General features: G+C 35.7%; 1 protein-coding gene across 1 annotated transcript in view; it reads left to right on the forward strand.

The window, feature by feature from the left end:
- Positions 1-13777, forward strand: part of LOC108965587 (serine-rich adhesin for platelets-like) — a gene marked incomplete in the record, with an annotated part of 231271 nt that overhangs the window by 186315 nt on the left and 31179 nt on the right. The window contains 1 exon segment of the mRNA XM_018928110.1: positions 3769-3794.

The raw sequence follows: 13777 nt of genomic DNA on the forward strand, positions 1-13777 counted from the left end.
GTGTGTGTGTGTGTGCATAATTCTACCTATTCGCATGCAATAGGCAATCAATAATTCACCAGTTCTGCTGACCAGTTGGCCATCAGCAATGCCAAAACGCACATGAAGCGCGCGCCGAAAAAGGCAAGCGCGACTAAAAGTCGCAAAAAAAGAAAATAAAAAAGGCAAGCGCATTAAAAATGACATTAAAAATCAAAAATATATGTATATGTGTATGTGTGCATATGCAAAATGACAATAAAATATATTTATGCATAAATTGCTGTTAATCGTTTATTCTAAAAACGCACACGCCTCCGCTTTGGCGCGACTTAATTAAGTGTCGTTAAATGCACGGCAACAATAATGCGCTCACATGATAAATGCGAATGGCAGTTAAAAAAGAATAGCGTCAATGACAACAACACCAACTAGTCGCCACAACAGCTGGTACTAAGCATAGTTGAGTTATTGGCGTGTCGCGYATGCGCATAGCGAGCGCGCGTCGTTGGTAGCGGCGCGTCGTCATTGGCAATGTAATAATGGCTATAACAACAACAAATACAAACCACGCGTACTACGGCATCGTCATTGCCGGCAAATAGTATGTTTGTGTGTGTGTATGCAAAATCAAGTGTCTCCTCCAACATGTTGCGCACAAACCAGTCGACGCTGCAGCAAAAACCAGTCTTCGGCATTTGCAAATACACAACGCCACACAAACATGCAAGCAGGCTTAATACATATCTACACAAAGGTGTGTGTGTGTGTGTGTGCGCTGACTACGTAATGGACGCATGCGCCAACGTCACTTGTCGTTGCCGCCACCACTAATTGCCGTTGTTGTTGTTGCTGTTGCTGTTACAGCAGCCTGTCAATTTCAAGAACCAGGTCAAGGTTACGCCGCCGGACGTGCGACGYGGCTGCTGCTGCTTTTTATAAAACTCACCATGCGCGTGCGCGCTGACTGCGCCGCCTCTTTCTCGTTGCGCTTGCATTTGAGCCAAGCTCTGGTTTCGGCCGACTACTATCTGTTAAGTGCCATTATCTCTGCATGTTATTGGCCAGCATGTTGTTTGTTGTCTCTGATCGCTCGCTTTACAGCCTGTTAACGGTTGCTGCAACAAACAGTTTTCTTRTTTGCTTTGCTGACCAACTACTCATCGATGTGCTCCGCCGCCTGTCAGTCGTTCGCTTGCGCTCAGCCAACGGTGACTTTGCGTGCTCCTCTTGTCGGCGTGCGGCGCTTTGACTTTTGTCTGCGTCGCGCTCTCAGCTTCAGCTGGTTACAGCATCAGTTTCGTTTAGTTTACCGTTGTTGTTTTTGTGTTAGACTCTGCCTTKTAGCCGGTTAGTTGACGCGTTGTACGCTTGCTTGTTGCATTTTTCGTTGCATTTATTATTGTTTTTATGTGCGCATATTTTGAAGGGCAATGTTGCACAACCGCTGACCTTCAAAGCGAACAAGTTTTTTGTTTTTATTTTTGTTTCTCTTTGATTATTGCAATGGTGACTGTGTGTTTGTGCTGAAAAAGATACATATATTTTTATTAAAATGCAATATATATTTTATTAAATATATTTATAGATACAATTCACAATATATAAATATGTATATGTATGTGTGTATGTGGCCTCAAGGATGCGCCTCGCAGTTGCACTTTGGCGTGTGAAATAATAAATTGCTTTACTGTCGATTGTGATCTTTCAAAGTGATCTTTAATTCGCGCAATTAAAAGTGATGATCTTGATCGAGACACACGTTTTCGAAAATTATAAAATATAAAATGTGTAATGAGTAAAAGCATTAAGTACAGTTTTGCAGAAATATTATTGAATTTTTTGATTAATTATATGTTATACTGGAAAAATAATATTTCAATTAACACATATGTATAATTGGTAAAAATATGAAAAAGTTGTTAAAATAGCTGAAAATTTGCAGTATTGACATCAAATTTTCAGAACAGAAAAAAGTGAGAGAAAAAATATTATGCATTCTAAATATCAATATTTGAAAAAATAACAAAAAAAAAAATCTGCACCTAATTTTGAAAATTGGTCTTTAATCATTATTTTTTTTTTAATACAATCAAAAATATGGAGACTAAAGGAGCAAAGCACATAYATATCCAATTACAATTAAGCCCTAGTAAATCTGCCCAGTGACACACAATTTTTCAGCCTCATCGCATGGCCACCTTCTCTCGATTTCATTTTAGCTAGCTTCTTGAAGTGAACTTAATTWTCTAATGAAAATAAGTTTCATTCCGTTGATTGTTGACTTTTTTTGATATCAAACTCATAAACCTATACCGCATCGGCACTTATAATGGTTTCCTTGATTGGGATCGGAATCTACGACCAGCACAAAGAAGCCGGCACAACAAGAGACCTATTTCGCTACTTTTTAAAACAAAAAAAATATCAGCTTTATCGGGGAGTCGAGAAAGAACGTGTTTCATACCCAAAATATCCACCAAAATCACTCGAGCAGACTCGCGAGATATGTATGTCGAGCTCTCTTGTTATCTCTATAACAATTTCCTGATGATTTTGGTGGATTTTGAAGCACCATATTCCTCACTTTTTTAATATTTTCATCAGTTGAAGTGGTACAGAACGAGGCATGTCTTCTATGATCTCTCGACCATCATTGAAATTTGAATGCTTTGTTGCACCCGCCCGCTTGTGCTTTTGATAAAACTGAATTACCAAAAATACAAATTTGTGACAAATTCTTTGCTCGATATTTTTGTCCATTGTAAAAATCGCAAYGCACTACTAAGGCGTAGCGAATTCGTCCCGCCCTCTTAGTGGTTTAATGCATATACATATCTTTCACTTTCCAATACGCAAAACAATCACCAATGACTGCACACATTTAACTAGAAATTGTCAAAATCGTACCAAACTTTTCAACCAGACCACCCAGATACCGAATATGTGAATCCCGGCTATYTCACCGAACATTAATTTGTAAAAAATACTCTCCTGATAATACTATGCTCGTATGTCCCATATGGTTAGAAGCGGATCAATATTTACTTTAGCCTCCCTTAGTATTAATATACAGTTTTTCCTGCACCTCAAAGTAAGTCCGTGGCTTTCATTCTGGCAAGTTGCAAGCGGCTAAGCTGTTTGGTCACATCCGAACTTTAGCTCTTCCTTGCTTATTGAAATATAGTATAGTATTTTTTTATTTTTTTATAATTTTGATTTAGTCTAAAACTGTAGAAAAATAACTGTTATTATTAACATTCGAATACGCTTTTATATAAAATAAATKGAAATTAAAAAAAAAACAKCTTTGATTCGCTTTTAGAACAACTACCGATCATATGTCATTTGCAGTCCTTCTCGAAGCTTTAACCGCTCATAAATTATGGCAGCGCCAGCTGTATGTGAGAGCATAACAGCTGCGGTTAAGCGCTTTGAATAACTGATTTTATGATTTATTTTCATTTACTGTTATTTATTACTGTACTGCGCATGTGATTGCCATGATATGTTATGTGCTATTTTTTAGAATAGTGATATACTACATATATATGTTTACATGTAGTATACGTACATATATAGTATTTAAAATATTAAAAATTCAAAATATTGTATTTATGCTACAGAGTAGCTTCTCACATGTTCGATATCTAAAGTATTGTAYTTATTTTTATTTTATTATAATATTTGGATAAATAATTCCTTAAAATAAAGATTTTRAAACTTATTTTAGTACCAAAAAATAATTGCTTGTAATTTTTATTAACAAAATTTTTMTTTTTCTTGCAGACAACCGAATGATGCAAACTAATTTGGTAAGTCAACATTTATTTAATATTTACCATAAATAAGTTTAATATACAAATAAGTCACTTATACTGTGTGTAAAAAGGACGACAATATAATAGGAGCTTCAAATTCGTGAATATTTTAATAGAAATTATATATTAATGCATTAAAATATCATACAATTGCCTCAGCTAAAAGTTTATGGAAAATTTTCAATTTTCTATTCTCAAAATAAACAGAAGACAAAGACAGTTTTTTAAGTCACTACAAAACTGCAAGAAACTGTTATTAAAATATTGAAAAGAATTTTACGCCAGAACTTACTATCAAGCCGGACGCCAGCTACACAAGCTGTATGTAAGCAGAAGAAGGTGGATAAATCTAACACTTCCTTCTTGATTGTCCCGCGCATGCGAATACAACACTTAAACACGTGGAAGCTCAYACCTGCGAACATCCAACCGAGCTGGCAGGAATAGATATTAAACGCCTGAGCAAATTTGTATTGGCCACAAGGCCACTTGCTGACTTACAGGCTCGAATACAGGAGTTCTGTTTTTATGGTTCCACAAAGAAAGGCATATAGTAGTTCAAGAGCGATCTCTGGTTCAGCTATCGAACCTAATCTAACCCTCAAATTGCTTAGTTTTTAATTGTTTGTATGATAAAATACTATCAAAAATATTAGTTCCTTCAAATTTTCGATGCATTTGGGTACCAGCGCAACCAGTTATATACAAATTGCTCTAAGTTTGAAGGCTTTTATTAAATTTKAACCACAATTATTTGGAAAATGCCGCAAATGTGTCTATAATCATTACTTTGAAATCARTTTCTGTCACAGCGCTATCTATTYAGCTAGCGTTTTACCTTGACTAACYACCAACCCTAAATGTATACTTCTGTAATACTGTAATTTAATCAAGATTACGGTCAAGCGAAGTCACCTATCGATGTGTTTTTTTATTAATTTTAAAGCAAGATCAATTTTGGATGCGAATTCTTTTTACCACAAAATTTTCGTTGAGTTGAATGCTTATTTCGGCAGCAGCTTGGAATTTTGTACATACCTAATAGAGCGCCGTTTAGTTACCTTTTACGCTAAAAACTCAATGCTTCTTGTAATTTGCTAGCGTCAACACAACCAATTCTAAAGTAAAGTGGTAAGTAACTGAAAAAGAAAATGAAAAACAAACACTGATTCTTTAGAATTAAAAGAATTTCCAAGAAACAAACAAAGTAAGAAYAACAGCAATGTCAAAGATTTCGCTTTAACTTGCCACTGCGTGCAAATAGTTTAAGGACATGCAAGCAAGCTGCAGCACCATGTAAGCATGCATACACTCACGCTTGCGAGCGCCAAACTAAACGGCAATGTTCATGACCATAAAATAATGACCAATCATTTTAGCAATGAAATTGAAAATCGCGTTACATTGGGCGAACAAAATTAGCAAACAAAAAACTGGATAAATCAAATTGGCAATTGCTAAGCAATGTGTGCATACGAAAACACTAGCAGCTAGCGGCAATAGGTTTTTGCAAATTTTCTGCTTTTTTTTTTTTGCTAAACATTTTCCACTGTCAAACGCACGCGCGCAAGCACTAATGCGCCGCTGGTGACGTGTTCGCCTGTCATTCAAGCAGATTTCAAAGTCAACAGCGATTCTAGGCGCTCACCGCAGAAAACAAAAACGCGCAACGGCGCAAAAACCCGCTTCTAACCATGAAATGCAACACTCTGCTAATGGCAAGCCGCCGCCGCCATCGTCGTCGCCACCACCTAGCCRCCATAGATGGCCGCATCAAGTGCAACCACATATTCTTACAATGTCATTTAGRCTATGCTGTACAATGCGATCCGATGCCATGTGCTGCTATGCGGTTCTCCAAATCAAAACAACAGCCGTCTGCCGCTGGCGGCTGTGACAGTCAGCCGAGCGCGTCAACCACAGTTGGCCGCCAACAAAGTTGCAGCTGTCACAATGACAAAGTTAGTTTTCGAAAAAACGGCAAAATAGAAGAAAAAAAATCAACTAACAGCAACAATAACAACAAATAAGGTACAAATTTTTCGTTGCGCCGCATTGTAGACATTTGCAAGCTCCAACTGTCTGCTCATGCGCTTATCTGTCACACGCCTTCTCTGCTTCCTTTGTATGCAAATGTGTTTGTTGTTTGTTTGTTGTTGCTGCTTTTCATTCATTCATCATTCTTTGGCTTGGCGGTTCTTGAAAAACAATTATTTGCTACTTGCCATCAGCTTGAATTTGTGGTTAAAAGCAGTCGGGCACGCGTTTGCCYGCAGCTTCTGCAGTTAAACAATAAATTATTATTTTTCTGCATATTTTTTTTGCTTTTATTTTGTTGTTGTTGCTGTTTGTCTTCGCATTCGCTAAGGTGTGACTGCATGCAGCCTTCACTGTGACATTGCTGTACATGCAAGTAGTCGCGGCCGAGTGGGCACTTCTTGTGGTCTTTGTCAAGTACGCGCTTTGCGATGGCGATGATTTTCAAGGTAGGCAACAGGGCGTATGAGTAACTTTTTATTTTGGTTTGCAGGAAGCKTGCAAAAAACGGAAAAATATGGAGGTATATGAAAGGAAATTGTGCTTGGTAAATTATAGCAATATTAATAACAACAAAAAAATAATTATTTATTTATTGAAAAATAAAACTAATTTTCCTATAAACGCAGCCTTACATAGGAAGCCGAAAAAGTGTTTTCGTATTTCTAATCAAATATTTAATTTCTTTTTATAACAATAAATAAATCAACAAAGATGAGCCATTTTGTTCAACCACTTTTTGCCATTTTTTCTCTAGAGACATTATTCCATTTCGAAGTTTCCAGAACGGGAGCGATATCGTCTACGTAAACTTCACAAATTTCATTGGTGGCTTGAGTGAGAAATGCCTCTTTTTATAAAAAAAATTTAAAAATATATCGACTTTCTTCATTATTTTCACTAATTTTTGAACAGCTGTAACTGTGGTGTAAAAATTTGTTATACAATTTATAAAAACTCAATTTGTTAATAAAAGAACTCTTTTTTTTTGCTAAATAAATATATTTTTTTTATAAAATATTTTTAAAAATACGGGAGTCTTACTATATTCCCGTAAATTAATATTAAAAAAAAATTTTTTTTAGTATAAATAAGCATATTTAACAAAAATTTTTTATCATAAAAAAATATTTGCTGACCAAAGGCTTACTTGCATTCTACAATCCACTCTTCTTTTAGCATTGACTCACCCTTGGCACTCAGCTGTGACTCATTTTATCACATACAACATCTAACTTAATATATTTTTGTCTATAAGCGGCTCTTTAATGGCTCATTGCACTAGTGCAATTTTCTAAACTTTCCTTGCACTGAAACTCACTTGCTGTAGGCCTCGCCAACCGCAAATCAGCCACAACCAGTTAGAATACTCACACATAGACATAGAGCACACAAACAAGTGGTGAATTATAGAAGGCTGGGAAATTGCCGAGACACCTTGGCCTTAAAATGCAACGTAAAAAGCCTCTAAATACTTCTAAATGCAACTGCATTGTATAAAATCATATTTTTTCTATAAATTTGCACTCTTTAATTTACTATCCTCTTACAAATTTCTGTAATCTTAATTTACATACAAGCATCTGCCGCTTACTCGTTGCAGTTRCTTCTTAACATTGCCATGTGACCTTTACGCGCTGTGAAGGTGATGGCTGTGAGCATAGCGATAATTGAACGCATTGCCTGCCGTAGGCAAATCAAATTAATACGAGTTCAAAGCGCACGCATACGCACCAGCGCGCACACAAGCACATACGAATGTGCGCTGAGAATTATGAATTTATGCATTGTTTATTAGAAATTCAAATCAATAGTTGCATTCTATTGAAACAGCAGCATTCSCTTTAGCGTGCGTACGCAGCTGCAGTTTTACGAGCGGCGCACGGGGCGTATGAGTAACCAACAGCGTCCGGCGACTGTGCGCTATTAATGTTGAGCGATTAGCGCGCAAATGCTCAGCGCCTAAGCAATAATAAATAAATAGCAAAAATCACAAACAATTACGATCAGTGTCAGCGTTAGACGGACGAAAAAAATAWAAATAAATAAATGCAGTCAAAAGAATATACATTTGTAATTAAATGCCACTGGAGGCGCTGCCATCGCACATTCAATGGCGGCATTCATGCTTGTCCTCCTTGGGCGTTTGGCGCTAAATAGCGCACACATACACAGACACACACACACACAAATCGAACACGTAAGCATAACGTTTGCAGTTTTACTACTGGGCCACTGTATGATGCGTTCATTGTTGTTGTTCTTGTTGCTCTAATGCTCTAATAAATTGGTGCGCACATGACGACGCCGTCGCCGCCGCCGCCGCTGCGACATCTATTTCRCGAAAATTAGTTCAAGATCAGCCCCTGCGCCACCACTGCCACCATTGTGAGGCTGTGTGAAATTCTTTGGAGTTTTGCGCCGCTTGCACTCAACTAAATGCACTGCAAAGCAAGAATCATTCATTACAACAACAGCTAGTGTAGCGCATGTTTGTTGTCAAAACCAACAATCGCCGCAAATCGATGCATGTCAACCTTGTCCCTGAGGCGTTTTTGCATTTCAAAGCGCTACGATATGTGCGCTTACTGTCAGTTTGTCATTATGAAGGTACTCATACTCAGAAAAGTATACATATGTGTTCTTTTTTTTTTTTTGTAGGCATATCTGCTAATGCATTTCTGTTTGCTCACTGCCAACGCAACGCTGCTTAGTTTCATTCCAAGTGCGTGCTCTGTGATTTTATTACTCTTTCGGTTATGTGAATCACCTTCGATTTTGRTTGCAGCTGCAGCAGCAGCACATGCCCAGTGTTTATTATTCAACAGTTTTCTAGCTTAGTGCCGTACACAGTTGGTGCTTGCCAAATGTGGTCGCAGTAGTTGCCATATTCGCGCCACATCTATAATTTTTGGAATGCATGCTTCAATGTTTGCAACCGCTTTTGCGTCTCTCTCCACAACAATAATCGAAATATGGTTTTTGTTTCGCTTTTGYGGAAAAGTGTCAGTACATATATGATCTTACTTACAAAAAGCTTCTAATTAAAAACTATATTTCAGTATTTTATGTGTTAAAAATTAGTTTCATTTAGTAATTCTTGTTTATGTGATGTTTTAAACTAGAAAATGCGAAGATAGGATGGGATAAAGGTGATTAAAACTCGTAATTTTTAACTAAATTTTCAACTCTTTGTGATAACTGGTTAACTAACTGGTTAACTAACTGTTCAAGCTGACTCATTAACTTCCTAAAATAAAGGGAACACCTGTGTGAACTTAAAAAAAAGTGTATTTATTTTGTTAGTTGTTTATTTCGACATGTTATACCTTTCCAAACAACATGCTGTTRTTTTTAAATCGGTATCTGAAATAGTTTTTGAATTACAGTCATCTAAAGTATAGCGGCTCAGTTCAATCAGCTCCATCATCGGAGACAAATCATCCGAGCCCTAACAAACTTTCTGCTTATACTGTACGACATCTCCATACAACCACCTAACAGTTTTTAGATCTGATAGTTGCTCAAAAACAAAATTTTTTGGGAAAAAATTGTTTATTTTTGGGAAAAAAAATTTTATTTTTTTAGATAATGGATCATCGTAAGCATAATATCTACTGGATATAACTAAGTTTGACAGCTTGTACCCCATAAATCCATTGCAACTGATGAATTTTGATATTTTTTCTTGCATAATATTTTTTATATTACTTTTTCTGTATACCTGACAATGGTGTGATACTTTTCTTATATATATTTTTAATACGATTATGAAGTTTTTTCAGTACTTTTATTTTTTTTTATCTAATATAAAAATTGAACGTGTATCCCTCCATCGGCTTATTATTTCAATGCCTGTCTCTCAACAACTCAATCACGCATATATCTCTATATACAAATGTGTTTGTAATTAAATTATTATTTATTGCCGACACTCCACAATTCATAAATATTTTGACTGGACGCAGCATTAGCATTTTCGATAAAGTTTTATAGCCTCAGTAAACAAACTGGACTTCAAGTACATTTATTTACGCATTAATTGCAGACAAGGCAACAGCTTTTGCGCAAAATTTCGCTGCTGTTGCAAGTTGAGCATAATTTATATTTTAAAGCACATGGATTGTTGCTGCCACAGCGTCAATAAAATGCACAATTTATAATAATTATAATGATAGCGCAAGATATTTGGTTGTTCGAGGCAGTTATGCTAATTAGAAGAATTTTCTTAAGAAAATAATACATAATATTTATATGGCAAAAATATTTGTTTTGGTTGCAATTTTGGAATTTCGTACTATTTTCGCACTTTTTTAATACAATTTTGCCTAATTGCATTATTTTTAATTTTGTTTCATTCTTAAGTGCTCTGCTAAAGTATGGTCTGCAACTAGTTAATATTGTACTAATTTAATTAGTATTTAAATTAGTAATTTCTTATTTCTTTGCTAAAAATCGTCATTTTAAACCCAAATTAGATAATAATTAGTTCATTACTAGTCCAATTGTTACTAGTCCACAGCTGGTTACATGTGTTATAAGTAACTGTTTTTTATGCATTGCTTTAAAATGTATTCCACTATTAGTTTCAAACTTTTTTTTGCTAAAATTTTGATTATAAATAGTTCAGTACTAGTTCATAACTAGTTCCATGTACTTTAAGTAAAATTTGTATGCATTATTTTATTAGTAAAATGTAATTCACGCGTAGTCAATGTGTTTTGACATAAAATCTAGACTCATAAAGAAAACCTGGTTGTGCTTAAAAATTTAACAAATTACAAGTACTTCAGTACTAAGTATGAAATGCTAATTATAGCTCCACTGAAAAACGTTACGTAACCGCAATTGTATTGAGAAGTGTGTCATAAGTAAAGCGTTAATTGAGTAATTGTGGTTTCACCATGCAACAAAAATAAAAAATATATACATTTACTTATATTCCATAATAATAATAAACCACATGAGTCACCCGACAAATGTGGGGCACCTGATCCACTGGACCACATAAAAGTACAAACCAAAGGCGACAAATGAATGACAAATTTAGTGAGTAAAGCACAAACAAAAAATAAAACTGAAATCCAGTAAACAGAACAGAACAAAGACCACAAGTGTTCTMCAATGATTGGATAATTACACGTACCAGAAGGCATAATAGGAAATACTCATAAACATTAGAGGKGAAACGTGTCAGCAGTCAACACGCCAGCAACCACCACCACCAGCGCCAGCCAATCGTTGACTATTTTTGGTGAGGTTATAAAGAAAAAATCGATTTGGAAGTCAAAAGTTTAGCTTTTTTTGGCAAGAATTGACYGTCTAATTTATGTCTGCAGTGCGCACTCTTTTATTATTTCTTGCCGTTTGTTGTAAATCGATGTCTTCTGTAGACATAGCAGCCAAACGCGCCATTATGACGCAAACGTCTGCCCAACCAGCGACAATAACGCCATATGTGGCSCTGCTGCGCTTATGAAAACTGCGATTAATTTCACAAAGCAAAATAAAACGCAATGAAATTGTGGCAAAAAACAATTGCGAGACATACACAGAGCACAACAACAACACACATGTGAATTGAAGAAATAAGGCTATATTCTATGTGCACGCRGCTTGGCCTTCGTCGCGCTAAAATAGGTTAAATAGCTGTCGCAATGTTGCTCGCCTTTTTGTAGCCTTTATTATTGCGCGTCGCGCGCCCCACCCCTCACTAGAGCAGTGCCCGCATTGCTTTGTCCTCTGCTTGGTTGCTGTTGGCTGGCTGCTGGCAGCGCGCTGGTTTCCTTTGCCATTTTGCTTTATTTCGCGCCTTTCAATGCAACGCAATGCAGCAACTAACGAAATGACCTCATGCTATGCGTAATTATATTACATCCACACATTTATTCGTACSCGCATACATGCATGTATWTATGCATGTGTATCTTGCTGATTATCTTGTGTGTGCCTCAGTTGCAGCAGCCGCGCTCAGTGAGCGGTGATCGATGCGCCTCGAGCCCTGCTCGCCTCCATTTGTTCTGCTCTCCAAGCCTAATCAATTATTAAAATATGGCATTATGAGTTGTGTGCGATAGCGGGCAATGATATGTGGTGATAGATTGTGGTACACTTTGTATTGGTGATGCCAAAATCGTTTATTTTGGGTGTTGTTATAAAGTATGGACATTGCATATACACTTCAAAACATAAATATTTATGTGTTCGTATATAATAATATATATTATAGCATATTATGTGGATCATATTTAGTATCATATCAGATATTTATTTATATGTATAAAATAACYGACTTTTTTAGATTRCACCAAAGCTTCTCAAATACAAAAGATTCTTTACAAGAATTTCGATCGATCACTTTGTATGGCAGCTATATGCTATTATGACTCGATCTGAATAATTTCTTCAGAGATTGCACTATTACCTTAGGGAATAATCCATGCCAAATTTCGTGGAGACATCTCGTCAAATGAAAATGTTTTCTATACAAGSAGTTTATTTCCATCGTTCAGTTTCTACGACAGCTATACGCTATAGTGATCTGATATGAACCATTTCTTCAGAGATTGCTCTGTTACCTTAGGGAATAAACCATGCCAAATTTATGGTAGTATCTTGTGAAATGGAAAAGTTTTCCATACAAGCTTTTYMTTCCGATTGTTCTGTTTGTATGGCAGCTATATGCTATAGTAATCCGATCGGAACCATTTCTCCGAATATTTTGCGTCAACTTAAAGAATAATCCATGCCAAATTTCTTGAAGATATCTCGTTAAATGAGAAAGCTTTCCAAGAACTTGATTTCGATCGTTCAGTTTGTATATCAGCTTTCTGYTATAGTGGTCCAATATTGGCCTAATTAAGCAAAAAGAACAAATAACCAAATTTCAAAGTATCAATGCTCACTAAAAACAGCAASAGAAACATGTATTCAAAAATAAAATAAAATTATTTTTTCATTGCTGCAACATTATTTTAGAAATTTCAAGCTATAGCTATTGACGCCTGTTGTTATCAGTGACTATAATGAGCCGTTCATAAAAAATAGAAAATTTATTGTTTGTTGCATTTGAATATTTMTTAAGCTGAGCGATGCTTTGTTGCTGCTCCTAAGCGCCACAAGATAAGCTAGTCACAGCTGAGATTAGCAGAACCATATATGTATTCCTTATATATAACATATGTGTAATATATAATTCATATACTTCATATTCAACTAGCAGCATTTATTATCGCCTACAAGCAGATCACGTTCGTTCGCTCGCTCAACTTTGCTACTCGCTGGACAAGCAATTATGGTACATTTCTGCCAGCATTGTCGGTTCTCTGTCTGCCTGGAAAAGTGTGTCACACACTTGACTTTAGGCCTTTCATGGCTAAGATAAAAATATTACATATTAAATTAAACAAAARATAAAAAGGCAATATTTTGGGCTCAGATATAATCAGTGTGGTGTTGAAAGCAATAACATAAATTTTGGTTTAAAAATAATTCTGAAGTTTGAAGTTTTATATAGCAGGCGGTATATACATTTGTATATACATATGCGACCGTAGTATAATAAATTGATAAGCCAATAAATCTTAAATAAATTATAACGATTTCAGCAGTTTAAATTATATTATGTGTTATATATTTGGTCRCTACTGATTTGTTTGGTCAATTAATGCCCGATTTTGGCTAAAAATTAACCAGCAGAAGTGTTAAAAAGCATACTTAACTGCGGCTTTGAAATGTGTTGCCATATTCGTAAATTATTTTATTATTTTTATCAAAATTTATGKSRCWTTTAACTAAGATATAMTASTGTGCCCAAAAAATAAGGTGACATTTGAATTTAAACTGCGCGCGTCGAAGGATTTGTAGAATTATATTTGTTTTTGAGGTTGGTAGTACTGTCAGTCACATTTATGTTAAATTTCATGTCAAAATATTCATTA

Source organism: Bactrocera latifrons, unplaced genomic scaffold, assembly GCF_001853355.1.
Source record: "Bactrocera latifrons isolate USDA-ARS-PBARC rearing strain unplaced genomic scaffold, ASM185335v1 scaffold_142, whole genome shotgun sequence".
Lineage (NCBI taxonomy): Eukaryota > Metazoa > Arthropoda > Insecta > Diptera > Tephritidae > Bactrocera > Bactrocera latifrons.